The sequence below is a fragment of the Bos indicus x Bos taurus genome, chromosome 8 (genome assembly GCF_003369695.1).
Source record: "Bos indicus x Bos taurus breed Angus x Brahman F1 hybrid chromosome 8, Bos_hybrid_MaternalHap_v2.0, whole genome shotgun sequence".
Lineage (NCBI taxonomy): Eukaryota > Metazoa > Chordata > Mammalia > Artiodactyla > Bovidae > Bos > Bos indicus x Bos taurus.
In genome coordinates, this window is record NC_040083.1 from 72357952 (window position 1) to 72377362 (window position 19411).

General features: G+C 39.8%; 1 non-coding gene across 1 annotated transcript; it reads left to right on the plus strand.

Moving 5' to 3' along the window:
- The first annotated feature begins 2489 nt into the window (after nucleotides 1-2489).
- On the plus strand, nucleotides 2490-2593 carry LOC113898002. The gene has a single exon (XR_003512501.1). It is a non-coding gene; the product is annotated as a U6 spliceosomal RNA (small nuclear RNA).
- The last annotated feature ends 16818 nt before the right edge of the window (nucleotides 2594-19411 follow it).

Genomic DNA, 19411 nt, shown 5'->3' on the forward strand with positions numbered 1-19411 from the left:
GAGAATATATTAAGCATTCAATAAATATCTACTGAATAAAACATTGAACACACAGAAGAAAAAAAGATTGAAAATACTAATACTTCTATTGCTGATGTGCAGATGAGTCACTACAAGAAATCCAGAGGGACATCTTCTTGGCAACATTTTGTTCACAGTTAGTCCAAATTCCCATGCGTACCTGGAAGGAAGAGACTTCATTAAAAATCTATAATTCAAACTTTTCTCAAGTTCAGAAAGATTTTTCATGACAAAAACCAAAAGCTTTTAAAGATGAAACTACGACAAAAGGGTCATCATCAAAGGGCACCCAAACCAACATGAAGTGACTCCTTTTGATTAAGAATGGGATAATTTGTGCATCTAAAAATTTACTGAAAGCAATTGATTTAAACACATTGAATTTTTTTTAAACTCATAGTTCTTAATGATATAAAGAAAGAAAAGGAAAATTAAAACAACATCAAAAACAAAAACCTGACCCTTGAGGCACAAGTAGGAAAGTTAAGGCATGGACTTCTTAACCCAAACACTGGCAAATAAAATACACGGATTCAACATTTATCCTAATTTCAGGATAACCAAATTGCTTTAGTTGATAAGGAAACATCCTTCTCTTCAAAAAATATCAAGTCAATGAATGAGGAAATATAATAATTTTTAAATCATCATTTTGCAACCCCTCATGAAATGTTTGATTCAGCCGAACATCATCATGGGAGTGATTAGAGGAGAACTTGATGGGGAACTTACAAATAAGATATCAAGTTATCACCCATTGAAATAAATAATCAATCTTAGCATCAGTAAAAGTTGAACAAGCAGACCTGCTGTGATGTAATACAAAACACACAGCATCGCCTATGAAGTATTCTGGCCTAGAAGGCAAAAGCTGAACCTAATCCAGCTCTAGAACTAACGTCCATTTACAGGAATCATGAGAGACAGAGGATACATGACAGGGCACCGCTAGGAAAAGCAGACAAACCCAGAGGGGACATCCTACACGACAACTGACCCAACCTTTGAAACAAGTAAATATCATGGGGGAAAGTGGTGGGAGATTGTTCCGGATATTTTTTAAACACTGAACAACTAAATCTCTGCTGACTTCTTTTTTGAGTCCTCATTTGGATGAGTCAAATGTAAAAATATTTTTGAGACAATTGAAGACATCTGATGATGGTTTGGGTATCAGAAGGCACCGAATAATTATTTATTATGCTATATATGAATAATGTCATTGTAGTTATGTAAAAAAAAAATCTGTATTTGTAGGTTCATTGAACTATGGAAGAAAGAATGACCATTATACATATTTAAGTACATTTAGAACACTTTAGGAGAAGAGGAAAGTAGATTAAGCCAATGGGGCAAAAACACAATAATTATTTAAAATACATAATGGATATAATGTATGTGGCTTATCATCCTCTCCATTTTGCATGTTTGAAAATTTTCATAAAATAATTAAAGACAATGGTTTACTCTAATTCTCAGGAATCAGAGTTTACCATAAGTTACAGTTAAATCTTCCACTTAACCAACTTATGCTACAACATCCCACAATATTTTTTTTATTTTTATTTTTATTCTTATTATTTTTTTCCTTTCACCACACCCCAAGGCATGTGGAATCTTAGTTCCCCAACCAGGGAAAGCACAGACTCTTAACCAGTGGAATGCCTGAGAAGTCCAACATCCCACAATATTAATTCATTTAAGAAAAAATATAGCTTTACAATATTTAACCTTGAAACAAGTATTTGGGAGGTATGATAACCACTGAAGCCAAAAGAGAAGGGACAACAGAGGATGAGATGGTTCAATAGCATCAACTACTCAGTGGACATGAATTTTAGCAAACTCTGGGAGATAGTGAAGGACAGAGGAGCCTGGCGTGGTGCAGTCCATGGGGTCACAAAAAGTCGGATACAACTGAGTTACCAAACAACAACAACATGATATCCATTAATTCAACCTAAATTTTACTTAAACCATATTATGAATCAACCATAGTTCTTGATGCTGGGAATATAACAATGAACAAGTCCCTTTTCTCTTGGAACTTACATACTAGTAAGAGTGAGAGAGACAAATAAATAAAAATACTAACCACATAGTAATAAGTATGTTCCTTAAAGAAGATAAAGTAAAGGAAGAAGAGAGAGAAACAGGACAGCAGAAGTGGAGGATACTTGAGATAAGGTGAACAGGAAAAAAATTTCTAAAGGGGCAATATGAGTGCATGCTCAGTCATGTCCAACTCTTTGCAATCCCATGGGCTACTGTAGCCTGTCAGGTTCCTCTGTCCATGGAATTCTCCAGGCAAGAATACTGGAGTGAGTAGCCATTCCCTTCTCCAGGGGATCTTTCTGACCCAGGTATTGAACCAGGTCTACTGCATTGCGGGCAGACTCTTTGCTATCTGAGCCACCAGGGAAGCCCAGAGAGGTGACACTTGAACTTAAGTCAAAATGGTGTTAGGAGTGCTCGCTTTGGCAGCACGTATACTAAAATTGGAAAGATACAGAGATTAGCAGGGCCCCTGCACCAGGATAACACACAAAGTCATGAAGCGTTTCATATGTTTTTATACAGAGTGAAGTGAGTGAGAAAGAGAAAGAGAAATAGCGTATTCTAACACATATATACGGAATCTAGAAAAATGGTACTGAGGAATTTATTTACAGGCAGCAATGGAGAAACAGACATAGAGAATAGACTTATGGACATGGGGAGAGGGGTGGAGAGGGTGAGATGTATGGAAAGAGTAACATGGAAACTTACATTACCATGTGTAAAAGAGATCACCAACGGGAATTTGCTGTATGGCTCAGGAAACTCAAACAGGGGCTCTGCATCCATCTTAGAGGGAGGGAAGTTCAGAAGGGAGGGGATATATGCACACCTATGGCTGATTCATGTTGAGGTTTGACAGGAAACAACAAAATTCTGTAAAGCAATTATCCTTCAATAAAAAATAAAAAGAAATGTGTTAGGAGCATAGCATATGAAGATCTAGGCAATGAAGCTGGCTGGGGTGGGGGAAGAGTTAAGTGTAAAATCTTTGAATTGTAAAAGAACTAGATGTATAAGAAGGACACTATAATTAAAAAGGAGGAAGTATAGGCAAGAGGATTAGGGAACAAATCTTGTAAGCCATGGTAAGGAATTTAGATTTTATTCTAAATATGGTGACAAACCATTGAACAATATGAAGCAGAAAAATGACACAATTAGATTTCATATTTTAAAATAGATAACCTTGATAGATTTTGAATTTGTGCATCTGAGTTAATAGCAAGATTGGTCTAAAACTTTCTTTTCTCATTTTATCCTTGAATGGTTTTGGTGTCAAAGCTATATTAGTATAATAAAATAAAGTAGAGAACATTCCTTCATGTTTATTCTCTAGAACATTTTATAGAAGACTAGAATTATCTGCTCTTTAAATAATTTATAAATATTGCCTATAAAACTATCTGATCCAGATATTACTTTATGCACAGATTTGTGTTCAACTTATTTAGTATCTAAATATCTCTTTATGTTTCCCAGTTGCTTAGTTGAATTTGGTAAGTTCTACTCTTCTAAGAGGAGAAGGGAAATGGCAACCCACTCCAGTATTCTTGCCTGGGAAATCCCATGGACGGAGGAGCCTGGCAGGCTATAGTCCATGGGGTCACAAAGAGTCAGAAATGACTGAGTGAGCGATAGCATAGCATTCTTCTAAGAACATACATTTTTTCCATTTTAAAATATATTTATGTAGCCTTACATTTCTAAAATGGAGTAAAAGGGACTAGATTTACCTCCCAGCTGAAATAACTGTTAATTGTTGGAAAAAAAGATAAAACAAAATTTTGAGTACATCTAGACATCAGGCAACAAAGAAGAGTGAGCCCTGAGAGATGAAAAGACGAATAAGATGAACACTGTAACTGACTAGTTTATGCCCTGAAAACACTTCCAGGCTGCAGCATCAGGTGGGGGACCCCAAATAGACCATGGAAGACTCCCAGAAATTAGAAGGCAGAGGATAGGGTCCAAGGTGGCTAGAATTCACAGGCAGAGTACCAGAGAGGAGGAGCAGTCGCAGAGGAACCCAACAGAATAAAAATCAGCATAAACCTGTGAGACAGTTACTCCAGGCTGAGAACAGGAGTTGGACTAAAGGAAGAGCACACTGAGCAGACTTGAGGCTCAAAATAGTGCTTGTTCCTAAGAGCCAGTCAGGAAAATCTCATAATTCATTGCACTTTAAGTACAGCACTCAGAAGAATCTTGCTTCCATGGTGGAAAATAACTAGCTCCAGATTAAACACCATGCTGGTCCTACCTAATAAATCTTAACAAGAACCAAAGAATCAAACTGTGTCTGTGTAACTTGACTGTATACCCAAAATAAAGCCCAAGAATTTTTATAGGAATACAAATCTATCCAGCATGAAATGAAGTAAAATTCATGACGTTAAGTTTCCTGTTAAAATTTCTTAAGGAGGCAAAGAAACAGGAAAATATGACCCATGTAGAGAAGGAAAATATATCAACTAAACCAACACAGAATTGATACAGATGTTAGAATTAGTAGACAAGGACTGAACAGTTATATAATAATTTTTCATATGTTCAAAAAATTAGAAGAAAAAATATATACACTAAGTAGAGATGCAACTGAAAGTGAAAATTGCTCAGTCGTGTCCAACTCTTTGCAATCCCATGGACTATACAGTGTGCATGGAATTCTCCAGGCCAGAATACTGGGGTGGGTAGCCTTTCCCTTCTCCAGGGGATCTTCCCAACCCAGGGATCAAACCCAGGTCTCCGACATTGCAGGCAGATTCTTTACCAGCTAAGACACAAGAGAAGCCCAAGAATACTGGAGTGGGTAGCCTATCCCTTCTCCAGTGGATCTTCCCAACCCAGGAATAGAAACCAGGGTCTCCTGCATTGCAGGAGGATTCTTCACCAACTGAGCTATGAGAGAAGCAAGTAGAGATGCAGAAGACCAAAAACAAACAAACAAAAAAAACAATGATCTAAATCAATGGAGCCATAAACTGGTATTTAGCAAAGATCAATAAAACTGATAAACTTCAAATCCAGTGATTTTAATCTGTGGGTATTTTGCTCTCTGAGGGAAACTTGGCAATGTCTGGAGATACTACACAAAAAAAGCTCTGGGAAACCAGTGTCTGAATTAGAAATATTAAGATTCTGATGGTGTGGACTTCCCTGGTAGTCCAGTGGCTAAATCTCCATTCTTCCAGTGCAGGAGTCCAGGTTCAATCCTTGGTCAGGGAACTAGATCTCACATGCTGCTACTGAAGATCCTGTGTGCCACAACTAAGACCCAGTGCAACCAAACATATTAAAAAAAAATTTTTTTTTTCAAGATTTTTTTCAAGATTGGGTGATAGCAGGTTCTCAGGAGAAATAGGGTGGAGGATTGAAGTTTTGAGCCCTATCCCCAAAACACACTATATGGGCAAGTGGTCTTCAGACATTTTGGAATGGACTCTGTGAAAGAATTTTTAAAAGCTACATATCCCTTTGTTCATTTCTAAGTTGATATCTAAATTTAAATACTTGCAAAAGATATAATTTCTGGCTTACTGTAAATTTTGATATTTTAAACCATTACATCATTCTTAAACATACCTGGTGGACTCCAAATACCCTAAATATTTGATGCCCGGAACTGTGATGTTGGAGAAGACTCTTGAGAGTCCCTTGGACTGCAAGGAGATCCAACCAGTCCATTCTGAAGGAGATCAGCCCTGGGATTTCTTTGGAAGGAATGATGCTGAAGCTCAAACTCCAGTACTTTGGCCACCTCATGCGAAGAGTTGACTCATTGGAAAAGACTCTGATGCTGGGAGGTATTGGGGGCAGGAGGAGAAAGGGACGACAGAGGATGAGATGGCTGGATGGCATCACCGACTCGATGGATGTGAGTCTGAGTGAACTCCAGGAGTTGGTGATGGACAGGGAGGCCTGGTGTGCTGCAATTCATGGGGTCGCAAAGAGTCAGACACAGCTGAGCAACAGAACTGAACTGAACATCCATTTAAAAATATATGAACAAGTTCTTTTTTTAGCAGAAAGAAAAAAAAAAAGAAGAAGAAGGGGTAATAAAACTATTTGAGACTTCCCAGGTGGCACAGTGATAAAGAATCCGCCTGCCAATGCAGGAGACATAAGAGACCTGGGTTGGGAAGATCCCCTGGAGAAGGAAATGGCAATCCACTCCAGTATTCTTGCCTGGGAAATCTCAGGGACAGAGGAGCCTGGTGGGCTACAGTCCATGGGATTGCAAAGGGTTGGACACAACTGAGTGACTGAACACTGCACAGAACAATGTTGTCCTACCTCATGGGTTTTTTTAACTACAAATCTGTTCTCTTATGTCTGTGAGTCTGTTTCTGTTTCATAGATAAACTCATTTGTATCATATTTTAGATTCCATATATAAGTAATACCATGGTATTTGTCTTTCTCTGTCTAACTTACTTCACTTTGTATGATAATCTCTAGATCCATCCATGTTGCCACAAATGGCATTATTTCATTCTTTTTATGCTGAGAAGTATTCCATTGTGGATGTGTGTGTGTGTATATATATATATGTATATATATGTTTATAAATAAAAAATAAATTAAAATTTATATTTAAATTATAAATCTATATATATATATTAAAATTATATTTGTATACCACATCTGCTTTATCTATTCATCTGTCAGTGGACATTTAGGTTGTTTCCATGTCTTGGCTATATAATTGTGTTCTAAATAGGAGGAAAACAGAGAGAACGGATGCACAAAATAATTTTAATCACATTGGTACTGGTAGTATTGCTGTTCTAACCTGGGACTATTATGTAGTTAGATGGGATAAAGTAAGTACTCATGTGATAGTCTAATTCTGGCATCTTCAATATCCTTGAAAATTATTCCTAGTATGGAAGAAAAGATTTCAGATTTAAGACAGAAAAGGTTAAGGAAATACTTTATAGAACTGAATTTGAATTGAAAGTATTAATTTGACCTCATGAGGATTTTTTTAATGAGCTTCCTAGGTGGCTCAGTGGTAAAGAATCTGCCTGCGATGCAGGAGACACAGGAGATATGAGTTTGACACCTGGTTGAGAAGGTCCGCTGGAGGAAGAAATGGCAACTGACTCCGGTATTCTTGCCTGGAAAACCCCATGGACAGAAGAGCCTGGCAGGCTACCATCCGTGGGGTCGAAAAGAGTCAGACACGACTGAGTGCACACACGTGAGAGTTTTTTCATGTATGTTAATGTCTGTCTGTCCACTTGAAAATGCATAGTAACAGTGACCTACCCCCGGATATGATTGTGAAATATCACTTTCAACTTTAAAGAAATCAAAGCTTCTTAAAGAAATAGCTAATTCTAGACTTGGGCAAGAAATATATAAAACAAGCCTAGTGCATCTCATCATGGCAGGTAAAATACCAAAGACCACAAGAATATTACCAAAAGGACACAGGAGTAGCGTGAAGATGGACAAGATGATAAAAAGACTAAAATACTACCAATGACCCATAAGTAAGAAAGTTTATCTCTCTGAAAAAAAAAATACACTAGTTTAGGAAAGACTTTGAAAACCAATTTATATATTCTTCAATGTGCCAGCCTGTTTTCTAGAATTCTAAGGTAATTATTTTCACCCTCATGTGCAGTTTAAATACATGGGTTCATAACGATTCTTTAGGCATTTGGCTATCTTTGAAGGACACTAGAGAGTCAATTCCTTATTTTTAATACTGGTTTTTCCAAAAGAAAAAAATTAGGCATTTCTCATCACTTGTTTATAGAAGCTGTACTGGATATTAGTCTTGAGTGCATCTCCATGAGTATTTTAATAAATCCCTCTGTCCTTTGCATTTCATATAATTTCTTAATATTTGTTTATTTGACTGCACTGAGTCTTAAGTTGCCACATGTGGGATCTATAGTTGTGGCATATGAACTCTTAGTTGCAGCATGTGGGATCTAGTTCCCCAACCAGGGATGGAACCCAGGCCCCTTGCATTGAGAGCTCAGAGTCTTAGCCACTAGATCACCAGTGAAGTCCCTGCATTTCCTATAAATAGGCGCTGGGAACTACAGACTTGATCATATTCAGGCTTGAAATCGTGAGTCAGATTACTTCATAATAGGAAACTCTATGTAGACAAAGATCCAGTTTCTTCAACAGATACAATGCACAAGTAATTATGATGATAGAGGGGCGATCTTTCCATTAAAAGAGGCTTGTGACTTTTTTTTAGAAAACAGACAAAAATAAGCTTTGTTGTTGTGTATATAGTGTATATATAGTTGTGTATATAGTGTATATATTTATATATATAGTGTATATATATATATATATATATATGTATGTATGTATGTGTATATACATACGGTGGTGGTAGTTTAGTCACTCAGTCGTGTCTGACTCTCGAGACCCCATGGAATGTAGCCTGTCAGGTTCCTCTGTCCATGGGATTCTCCAGGCAAGAACACTGGAGTGGGTTGCCATTTCTTTCTCCAATGTATATATATAAATCACTGCTGCTGCTGCTGCTAAGTCGCTTCAGTCGTGTCTGACTCTGTGCGAGCCCATAGACGGCAGCCCACCAGCCTCCCCCGTCCCTGGGATTCTCCAGGCAAGAACACTGGAGTGGGTTGCCATTTCCTTCTCCAATGCATGAAAGTGAAAAGTGAAAGTGAAGTCCTTCAGTCGTGTCTGACTCTTCTCGACCCCATGGACTGCAGCCCACCAGGCTCCTCCATCCATGGGACTTTCCAGGCAAGAGTACTGGAGTGGGGTGCCATTGCCTTCTCCAATATAAATCACTATAAAACTATAAATCAAAGCAAGGAAATGATTGTTATATTACCTGTTTACAGGTAAGCCTCTGTCTTCCCTCTAGAAAAATGGGGCATGCGGTGGGTTCTGGGTGGTTCGTCAAGTTTTATCCCTTGATATGGGTGGTAGTTGCAAGTGTTCACTTTATAATAACTCTGTATTTTACATAATTGTTTGATATTATATGTGTATCTGTGCCATATATTTTTATGTAGACCATTTTAAAAGTCTTTACTGAATTTTTGCAATATTGCTTCTGTTTCATTTTTTGTGTTTTTTTTGTCAGTGAGGCTTGTGGTATCTTAGCTCCCCTGACCAGAGATTGAACCCACACCCCCTGCATTGGAAGGGAAAGTCTCAACCACTGGACCACCAGGGAAATCCCTATGCTATATTTTAAAATTAGAAAAATCTCTAAAAGAAGTCAAGATAGTGATTAATTTTGGAGAGGAGGTTTTAAAGAGCATGAAGGTTTTGAGGACATAGTGGCATTCTTGTTTTGGGTCTAAGTGGTGGTTATTTGGGTTTGCATAAAAATGTGTCAAAATAAACATCCATGATTTCTTCACTCTTCCGTATGTATATTTTACTTAACTAGATATTTTTTAAAGATGTTTTTAAAAATAAAAGGAAAAAAGCACAAGAGAGACTCTCTTAGCCACCGCTTAATTTACTCTTCATTTTTTACGTTAGGAAATGTTGCCTTTTGGTCTAATCTGTGTCATGGGAGAAATACATAATTTCATACTCAATTTAGAAGGAGTCCAGATGCTGTTACATTATTTAGTTGGCGCTGTGTGGAAGTGTGGCTTAAAGAGAGACTTTTAGTGCCAGAAATTTCTTTGCAATATATCATATTAAACACTGATGATTTGTGTTTTAAATTTTGGCTAATGCTTTTTGTAACATTTGAATTCTTCTTGTAAACTGTGAGAGTTATCTGCAGGGAATCTAGCCTTTCCTGTCTCTCATTTCCTTCACTTGGATAGATAACATCACATATATAGAGAGAGGACCCTGTTATTTCCAAATCCATAGATTCATCGGGGCTGGGAAATGTCAAATCAGCACCTGAATAAATAAAACACGAGCCCATTAGTGCAAGCTTATGTGACCTGTCAGCATCATTAGGCTTTGCTGAGCACAAGCAGCCAGCTGGTAGAAGGCCTTCAATAATGATGGCATCTCTCGAGAGAGCCCAGCAAATCCAGGCTTTGCTTTTTGAATAAGCATTCTCATGTTTGCTTTCCAGGCAAGGGCCTCGCTTCACTTTCAGGTTGCTGTAATTCAAGCCCTGCCTTCCTCAGAGTCTTTCCACCCTGCTGTGAATGGATGCACCCAGCTAGATTCCACAGTGGAACTCAAATCCACAGACCTAACACACATAATGACCCCACAGTCTCAGAAGCTTCACCAGGTCTTATCCCTAGTATTAGTATTCTCAAAGATAATCTCTGCCAGGACCCCTTTGTTTGAGAAGATCAGCTCATCAACTTGACCGTACAAGTTCAGGTTGTGAATATTAATGTTCAAGAATGTAAAATTCAAAAACAAACAAAAATTTAAGAAAAAATAGGTAAAAAAATGCAAAGTTTACAAGCATAGACTTAGACCCAGGCTGTCCAGATTCAAATCCCAGCCTTACCTCTTACTAGCTATGTAACTCAGAACAAGTTACTAAACTATTCTGGGCCTCAGTTTATTCATCTGTGAATGGGGACCATGTCACCATCTATCACACAGATGAGACCTAAATGGTATTATTACATATAAAGCACTCAGAACTGTGTTTATAGCAAGCACCCTGTTATTATTATTATCATCAGCTGTGTGAGCTTTGCACAAGTACCTTAACCTCTCTGTGCTTTAGGTTCCTTATCTATAAAACAGAAATAATAAAAAATAATATGTATCATATAGGGTTATTACAAGTGTTGAATCAGTTAATTCATGTACAGTATGTAGTAAATTGCTTAGAGCATAGCAAATACTCAATGAATAATAACTATAATTACTTGATCTTTGCTATTTTGGTATGTATACAAATGCAGATAGGAAGCTGGACTGGTATACTTTATGAAACATGCTCACCAATCTCAAGAAAAGAATTATTGATTAGTTAATTTATCTTTTATATTCCTCAGATTATGAATAAAACATATTTCTATAATAATACAATTGTAAAATAAATAAAATTTTCATACTCTAACCATTCAATAATAGGCATTTTATATAGTATAGTCCCTTTCTATTCCTTTTCTTTTCTTCTGTGCAATATATTAAACAAACACTGAGGAGAATGAAAGAAACTCTTAATAGCCTTTGAATTCATTTTTTCAGTTGTCATGTTTTTATTTTTATTTTTTTCTTCCAGTTTTATTGCAATAAAATTAAATTTTATAATAATTAAAGAACAAGAAGTTCTACTATTATGTTTTTAATTTTGTTGCTTAAATGTCACCCATGTTTCTGAAGCAACTAGTCTGTGACCACCAACAAAAGCTTTGTGGAAGCGTGCCTGCATTTGTGTGTGTGTGTTAGCCACAGGAACGTGCTGAGTTCTGTGTGGTGTAGGAGAGAGGTTTCATGTGTGAGCGTGGCTGAGACTGACAAGCATCCCTCGTCTATGTCTTTCCAAACAGGCCTCCTGAGTTCTAGCTGAAGACATAGCTACCCAGACGACGTCTCCATTTCCTGGTCTCTTGCAGCCAGGCGTGTCTGTCCACATGGAAAGTTCTAACAGATGAAACTGGAGAAAGATGGTAAGTGCTATCTCCTAGCACAGATGGTTAAGCCTCCAGCACACTCTGGAAAAGACTGCATCGGCCAGAGGTCCTGGGTTTTGACGTTGATGCAATGGCCTGTAGACTTCCATCTGTCTCGCTCAAAAGGGGCCAACTGTACCCTGCACCAGCAGGAAGCAAATTCTAAAGGTGACACAGACTTGAAGTGCCAGACTCTCTAGTGTCAAATTCATTACAAAACTAGGGGTCAGAGGGAACAATGGACAGGAGAGTTCTCAGAGAGTAGAACCAGAGTTTGGCCTAAAAGTCACTCCTTCACCAGGGCAAGTAGACTTCACACCTGGCCTTGCAGGAATTGATCAATACTATAGACCATTAGCTGCTGTGTTTCCAATTGAAAAAAAATTTTTTTTTAATTTTATTCATAGGGCTTCAGTGGTTGTGGCTCTCAGGCTCTAGAGCACAGGCTTAATAGTTGTGGCTCACAGGCTTAGTTGTTCCGTGGAACGTGGGTTTCTCCCAGACCAAGGATTGAACCCGTGTCTCCTGCACTGGCAGGTGGATTCTTTACCACTGAACCACCAGGAAAGCCCTTCCAATTTTTTTTCTTTTCCAAATAGGAATTTTTTATTGCCATTGTCCTTATCCTGGGCTTCCCAGGTGCCGCTAGTGGTAAAGAGCCCACCTGCCAGTGCAGGGGACATAAGAAAGGCAGGTTCAATCCCTGAGTTGGGAAGATCCCCTGGAGGAGGGCATGGCCACCCACTCCAGTATTCTTGCCTGGAGAATCCCATGGACAGAGGAGCCAAAGGGGCTACAGTCCCTGGGGTCGCAAAAAGTCGGACACGACTGAAGTGGCGTAGCACACGTGCACATCCTCATCCTAGCCTAGCATCTCATGCTGCATCTCTAAGAGGCAACACAGACAATGTGGGTTTTGTTTTGTAGGTGTTGGGAAAGGCTGTCTCACACATGCAGTTTTGGGGCCCCCGCTCTGCTGCCTCAGAATGGGCCTGGGGCCTGAAACACTTCCTACCGAGAGATAAAGAGCCCACACAACCTGTGCCAAGCTCTGTGTGGGAATATCTTTCCTTGTTTCTGGCTCAATGAGTCCTTTTGTCTCTGCTTAAAGCATGTGTGTCAGATGGCAGCTGCCCAATCCCATTACTATATATGTCCTCTGCAGGAAAGAGACAAGGTTCCTTCAACTGGGGTACCAGAAGGGTGAGCATAGGTCAATTGCCCTGTGTCACTCCCCAGAGCAAGCCACTGGCCAGGGGTATGAGGCACACAATTAAAGGTAATCTTAGACTTCCCTGGTGGCTCAGACAGTAAAGCGTCTGCCTACAATGCGGGAGACCCGGGTTCAATCCCTGGGTTGGGAAGATCTCCTGGAGAATGAAATGGCAACCCACTCCAGTATTCTTGCCTGGAAAATCCCATGGATGGTGGAACCTGGTAGGCTACAGCCCATGGGGTCACAAAGAGTCGGACATGACTGAGCGACTTCACTTTCACTTTCACTTTAGACTTCCCTGGTAGTCCAGTGACTAAGACTCTGAGCTCCACTGCAGGAGGCGAGTGTTTGATCCCTGGCCCAAGAACTAAGGTTCCACATTCCTTGTGACATAACCCCCCCAAAAAACTAATCTAACTCTACCTCATCTCTATGTAATTAAAGCTTTGTTTCATCCAGTGCTATCTTCCTTGGCCACTCTGATACAAGATGCAACGGGAAGAATTTTGGACTTCTGAATAGTTGCATAGTGCTAATCTTTGCTGTGGTCCATGTAGGTGGAGTCCTCCCCTGGGGTTGACAACTAGTACAAGCTGCAGAATGGGAGAAAATATTTACAATACACAGCTAACAAAGGAATTGTATCAGAATATATAAAGAACTTACAACTCAATCATAAAAAGACAAACAACCCCATTTAAAAAAAGACTTTAACAGACACTTCATAAAAGTAGATATTCAAATGACTGATCAACACATGAAAATATGCTCAACATCATCAGTCATCAGAGAAAAGCGAACTAAAACCGCATGGAGGGACTTCCTTGGCAGTCCAGTGGTCAGGATTCTGTGCTTCCAATGCAGGAGGCACACACAGGGTTTGATCTCTGGTCAGGTAACTAAGATCCCACATGTGGCACAGCCAAAAAATTTTTAAATAAAACCACAATGAAATAGACCCATATACACATTATCATGTCTAAAAATTTAAAAGATTAACCATACCAAGTGTCAGCGATAATACATAGCAACTAGAACTCTAGCATTCTAGGTGAGAATGTAAAATGGTACAACAACTTTGGAAATATTTTTGGCAGTTTCTTAAAAAGTAAATATGACTCAGCTTCAGGAGTATGAAATTAACTATAGACAATATGCATGCTTCATTTACAAAAAGAGCGGGTTGGCCAGATTTGGCCAATGGGCCATTGTTTGCTGCTATAATCTAGAACATCACTTTGTGCCAAGGAGAAAGGAAATGCCCAAAGAATGAGGGAAACTTATCTCATTGACCCAGTTTGGGACAATCTGAACATTAAAATTAAAAGGGATTAAGGGATTGGTGGCTCAGACGGTAAAGTGTCTGCCTACAATTCGGGAGACCTGGGTTCAATCCCTGGGTCAGGAAGATCTCCTGGAGAAGGAATTGGCAACCCACTCCAGTATTCTTGCCTGGAAAATCCCATGGACGGAGGAACCTGGTTAGGCTACAGTCCATGGGGTCGCAAAGAGTCGGACACGACTGAGCAACTTCATTCACTCACTCAAGAGATTATAATACATGAATTAAATAGAAATCATGAGACATACATACATAAGAAAGACATGTACATATATATGTACATGCACAGAGGAGCCTTGTGGGCTGCAGTCCACGGGGTCACAAAGAATCAGACATGACTGAGCAACTGAGTAATATAATGCATTAAGAAGAACACAGAATCACTTTTGTGATGTCCCTGGAAATATTATATAATCTGAATGTGCTGTGTGCTGTGCTTGGTCACTCAGTTGTGTCCAGCTCTTTGAGACTGCATGGACTGTAGCCTACCAGGCTCCTCTGTCCATGGGGATTCTCCAGGCAAGAATACTGGAGTGGGTAACCATGCTCTCCTCAATCTGAATGTAATCATAAGCAAACAGTAGACAAACCAAAACCAAAGGACGTCTACAAAGTAAGTTGTCTATACTTTTCAAAATTGTCAAGGCCAGAAAAGCCAACGGAAGACTGAAGAATGGTTCCAGATGAAAGAGACTAAAACAACCAAAAGCAACATGATTTTTGGACTAGATCCTGAACCTCTACGGACATCATGGGACAATCAGTGTGATCTGAATGAGATCTGTGAATGTTAATTTCCTGATTGATGGTTGCCCTGTGGTTATACAGGAGTCCGTCTTTGTTTTTAGGAAACAGTAAGAGGTAAAGGGCATCGTGTCTGTAATTTATTCTCTAATGACGTAGAAAAAAAGATTATTACTGTTCTGTTTATTACGCTGAGTAGCTAATTACCCCTAAATTTAGTGGCAGAGAACAACCAGATACTACATTCATGAATTCTATGGGTCAGGAATTCAGTACATACCATGGGAGGCTTGTCTCTGCCCTGTGATATCTGGGATCCTTGGATGGAAGATGTGAAGCCTAAGGGCTCAGCCATCACTCTCTTGTCTGGTGGTTGACGCTGGTTGTCAGCTAAGCTGTTGCCGCTGATGATTAAGAATTACTGCTGCTGCTACTGCTGCTGCTAGTGCTGCTGCTAAGTCGCTTCAGTCGTGTCCAACTCTGTGCGACCCCATAGACGGCAGCCCACCAGACTTCCCCACCCCTGGGATTCTCCAGGCAAGAACACTGGAGTGGGTTGCCATTTCCTTCTCTAATGCATGAAAGTGAAAAGTGAAAGTGAAGTCGCTCAGTCCTCCCCAACTCTTAACGACCCCATGGACTGCAGCCTACCAGGCTCCTCTGTCCATGGATTTTCCAGGAAAGAGTACTGGAGTGGGGTGCCATCACCTTCTCCATGTAAGAATTACTAACAGATACCAAAACTACATTGTGTGCATCCTCAGTCACATCTGACTCTTTTCGATCCTATGGACTATAGCCCTCCAGGCTCCTCTGTCCATGGGATTCTCCAGGCAAAAATACTGGAGTGGGTTGCCATGCCCTCCTCCAGGGGATCTTCCCCATCCAGGGATTGAACCCATGTCTCTTATGTCTCCTTCATTGACAAGCATGTTCTTTACCACCTGGGAAGCCCTATAAGGGAGCTTCATTTCTTATTTAATTAACATTATTTTTGGATATTTGAGAAGGTGCTAACAAATACTGAAAAAATCACTTCAGATGATGACTGTAGCCATGAAATTAAAAGACGCTTGCTCCTTGGAAGAAAAGCTATGACAGACCTCAACAGCATATTAAAAAACAGACATTACTTTGCCACCAAAGGCCTGTATAGTCAAAGCTATGGTTTTTCCAGTCCAATACTTTGGCCACCTGATGTGAAGAACTGACTCATTAGTAAAGACCCTGATGCTGGGTAAGATTGAAGGCAGAAGGAGAAAGGGATGACAGAGGATGAGATGGTTGGATGGCATCACTGATTCAATGGACATGAGTTTGAGCAAGCTCAGGGAGGTGGTGAAGGACAAGGAAGCCTGGCATACTGCAGTCCAAGGGGTTGCAACTGAGTGACTCAACAAAAACAAATACTGAAAGTATAAATGAATATGTCATCAAGGTTCTGCTCAAGCCTGAACTGTGACAGATGTAGAATTCAGACTGGAGGATTCAGGGTCTCTGGCAGAAGTGGGTCATGTCAGAGTCTAAGGAGTCTCTTAGGATACTCTCACCCTAGGGAAAAAAGAGAGGTGTGTTAGAGTTTGGGTCTCTGATACCTCTATCATCATATGGAAGGAATGCCTTAAAGTATCTGAGTCCTAAAATAGTGAATGCAGTGGGCAAAGATGGAAACATCTGTTTGTTTATTAAATAAACAGAAGCAGATTCTCAAGTGTATATATGTTAAATAAGAAAAAGAGAGTCGTGAATTCCCTTCTGGTCCAGTGGTTAAGACTCCACGCTTTCACTGCTGAGGGCACAGGTTCAGGGAACTAAGATCCCACATTCTGTAAGCTGTGTGGCATGGCCAAAAAAAATAAAATAAAGCAAGAGCAGGACATTTTTGAAATTAAAAAGAACATTGAATTGCATTACTAAATTTACAACATATTATTGAAATAACAGAAATTAAGATATTTTTGTGTTGAGACATAAATAAATAAATAGAACAGAATAGAAAGTCCAGACACTAACCAAAATATATGTGGGAATTTAGTATATGATAAAGGTAAATCTCATATCAACACATGGTATTCAGACAACTGAGGAGAGATTTTGGAAAGAGGAAAGTTGTACAAAAAGCTCACACTTAAAAAGAAAACTAAATCAATATAAGGAATAAAGTGTGAAAAATTAAAAAGAAGAAAAGCTCCCACTATATACCAGGTTAAATTTCAAGTGGATCAAAATTTACATGTAAAAAAATATCAAATCATTAAAAGAAAATATGGGTGAATTCTTTTATAGTTGTAAATATAGTTTACAACTATAAATGTATTCACCCTTTGCCTCAGCACTTCCACTTGTAGAAATTTATCCTACAGATATAGCTACACTCTTTTAAGGGGCCTCGCCACATGGCTCGTAGGATCTTATTTCCCTGATAAGATTGAATCTGGGCCCCAGCAGTGAAAGCGCCAAGTACCATTCACTAGACTGCCCTGGAATTCCCTACACTCTTATGAAATGACATATGTACCGGATTATTCTTTGCCAGATTGTTTTATTTTTTACAACGACAGTAGTATTTCATTCTTTTTTACAATTTTATTATTTTATTTATTTATTTTTGGCTGTGCTGGGTCTTTGTTGCTGTGCAGGCTTTTTCTCTAGTTGCAGCGAATGGTGCGAAGCTACTCTCTAACTGTGGTGCATGGGCTTCTCATTGTGAGGGCTTCTCATTTTGATGGCTTCTCTTGCTGTGGAGCCAGAGAAGGTAATGGCAACCTACTCCAGTACTCTTGCCTGGAAAATCCCATGGCCGAAGGAGCCTGGTAGGCTGCAGTCCATGGAGTCGCTGAGTCAGACACGACTGAGAGACTTCACTTTCACTTTTCACTTTCACGCATTGGAGAAGGAAATGGCAACCCACTCTCGTGTTCTTGCCTGGAGAATCCCAGGGACGGGGGGAGCCTGGTGGGCTGCCGTCTATGGGGTCGCACAGAGTCAGACACGACTGAAGCGACTTAGCAGCAGCAGCAGCTTTCTGTGCAGCACAGGCTCTAGGATGAGAAGCCTTTGTTAGTTGTGGTAAGTGGGCTTAGTTCCCTGTGTCATATGGGATCTTAGTTCTTGGACCAGGGATCAAACCCATGTCTCCTGCATTGCAAGGTGGATTCTTAACCACTGACTCATCGGGGAAGTCCCTGTACACTTATTCTTAACACGTGGAACATATAGTATAAAGATTTCATACTGAATAGATCACATTCATTAAGCCAAAAAGGGAAAAAAGAGGCACTTACATAAAATTTTAGCTACATTGTTTGAAATGAAAATATGCAGATTTTAAAACTGAAAAAAAGATCTCAATTGTGTTTCTTCATCAGGAGCTTTAATTGAACCTAGAACTTTTTCACACCTTAATTAGAAAGAAAAGAAAAGAAAAACCCAGAAAAAAATAGCCTTGATTGGCTGCTGAGACAGCAAGAACTTTTTACAGAGACCTGTACAGTATTGCACTAAGATGGACGATGTCTGGCAAGAGATAAAATAGCTGTGCCTTGCTTTGTGCAGGTCAGCAACTTGTTAACTCATCATACTATAATGGGGTAGCTGAGAAGAAGACCAAACTGGGGATCCAAGGGCATGCGCAATATACATCATATGTATATACACTTGGCAGCACAGCCACCGCAGCTAAAGGCTAAAAACCAGTTCTAAGGAGTTCCCTGGTGGTCAATGGTTAAGAATCCACCTGCCAATGCAAGGGACATGGGTTTGATCCCTGGTCCAGGAAGATTTCACATGCCGCGGGTCAACTAAGCCCCTGTCCCACAACTACTGAGCCTGTGCCCTAGAAGCCATGCTCCACAACAAGAGAAGCTGCCACAATGAGAAGCTCAAACGCCACAACTAGAGAGTAGCCCCCACTTGCCTCCACGAAGACCCAGCACAGCCAAAAATTAACTTATTGTTTTTAAGTGGCTAAGATAAATTAGGGCTTCCCAGGTGATGCTAGTGGTAAAGAAGCCACCTGCCAATGCAGGAGACATAAGACACATGGGTTCGATCCCTGGGTTGAGAAGATCCCCTCGAGGAGGACATGGCAACCCACTCCAGTATTCTTGCTTGGAGAGTCCCATGGACAGGGGAGCTTGGCGGACTACAGTCCATGAGGTCGCAAAGAGCTGGACATGACTGAAGCGACTTAAGCACTCATGGAAGATAAATTAAAAAGGCAACCAGTCCTAAGAGGTGATCTCAGGGTTATTCATAAAACCAAGGAGGAGAGAAAGGACCTTGTCTTAACTTAATTTTGTCTCAAACACCCTGCATCCAAATAAGGTCCCGTTTGTAGGTACTTGAGGTGAGGGCCTCAACATACCTTTTTCGGGAACACAAGCCACCCTGTAATAGTGCAGAATAGAGTAAGAATAGTGTATAGTATGCTGCCTTTTGTGTAAGGAAAGGAGATAA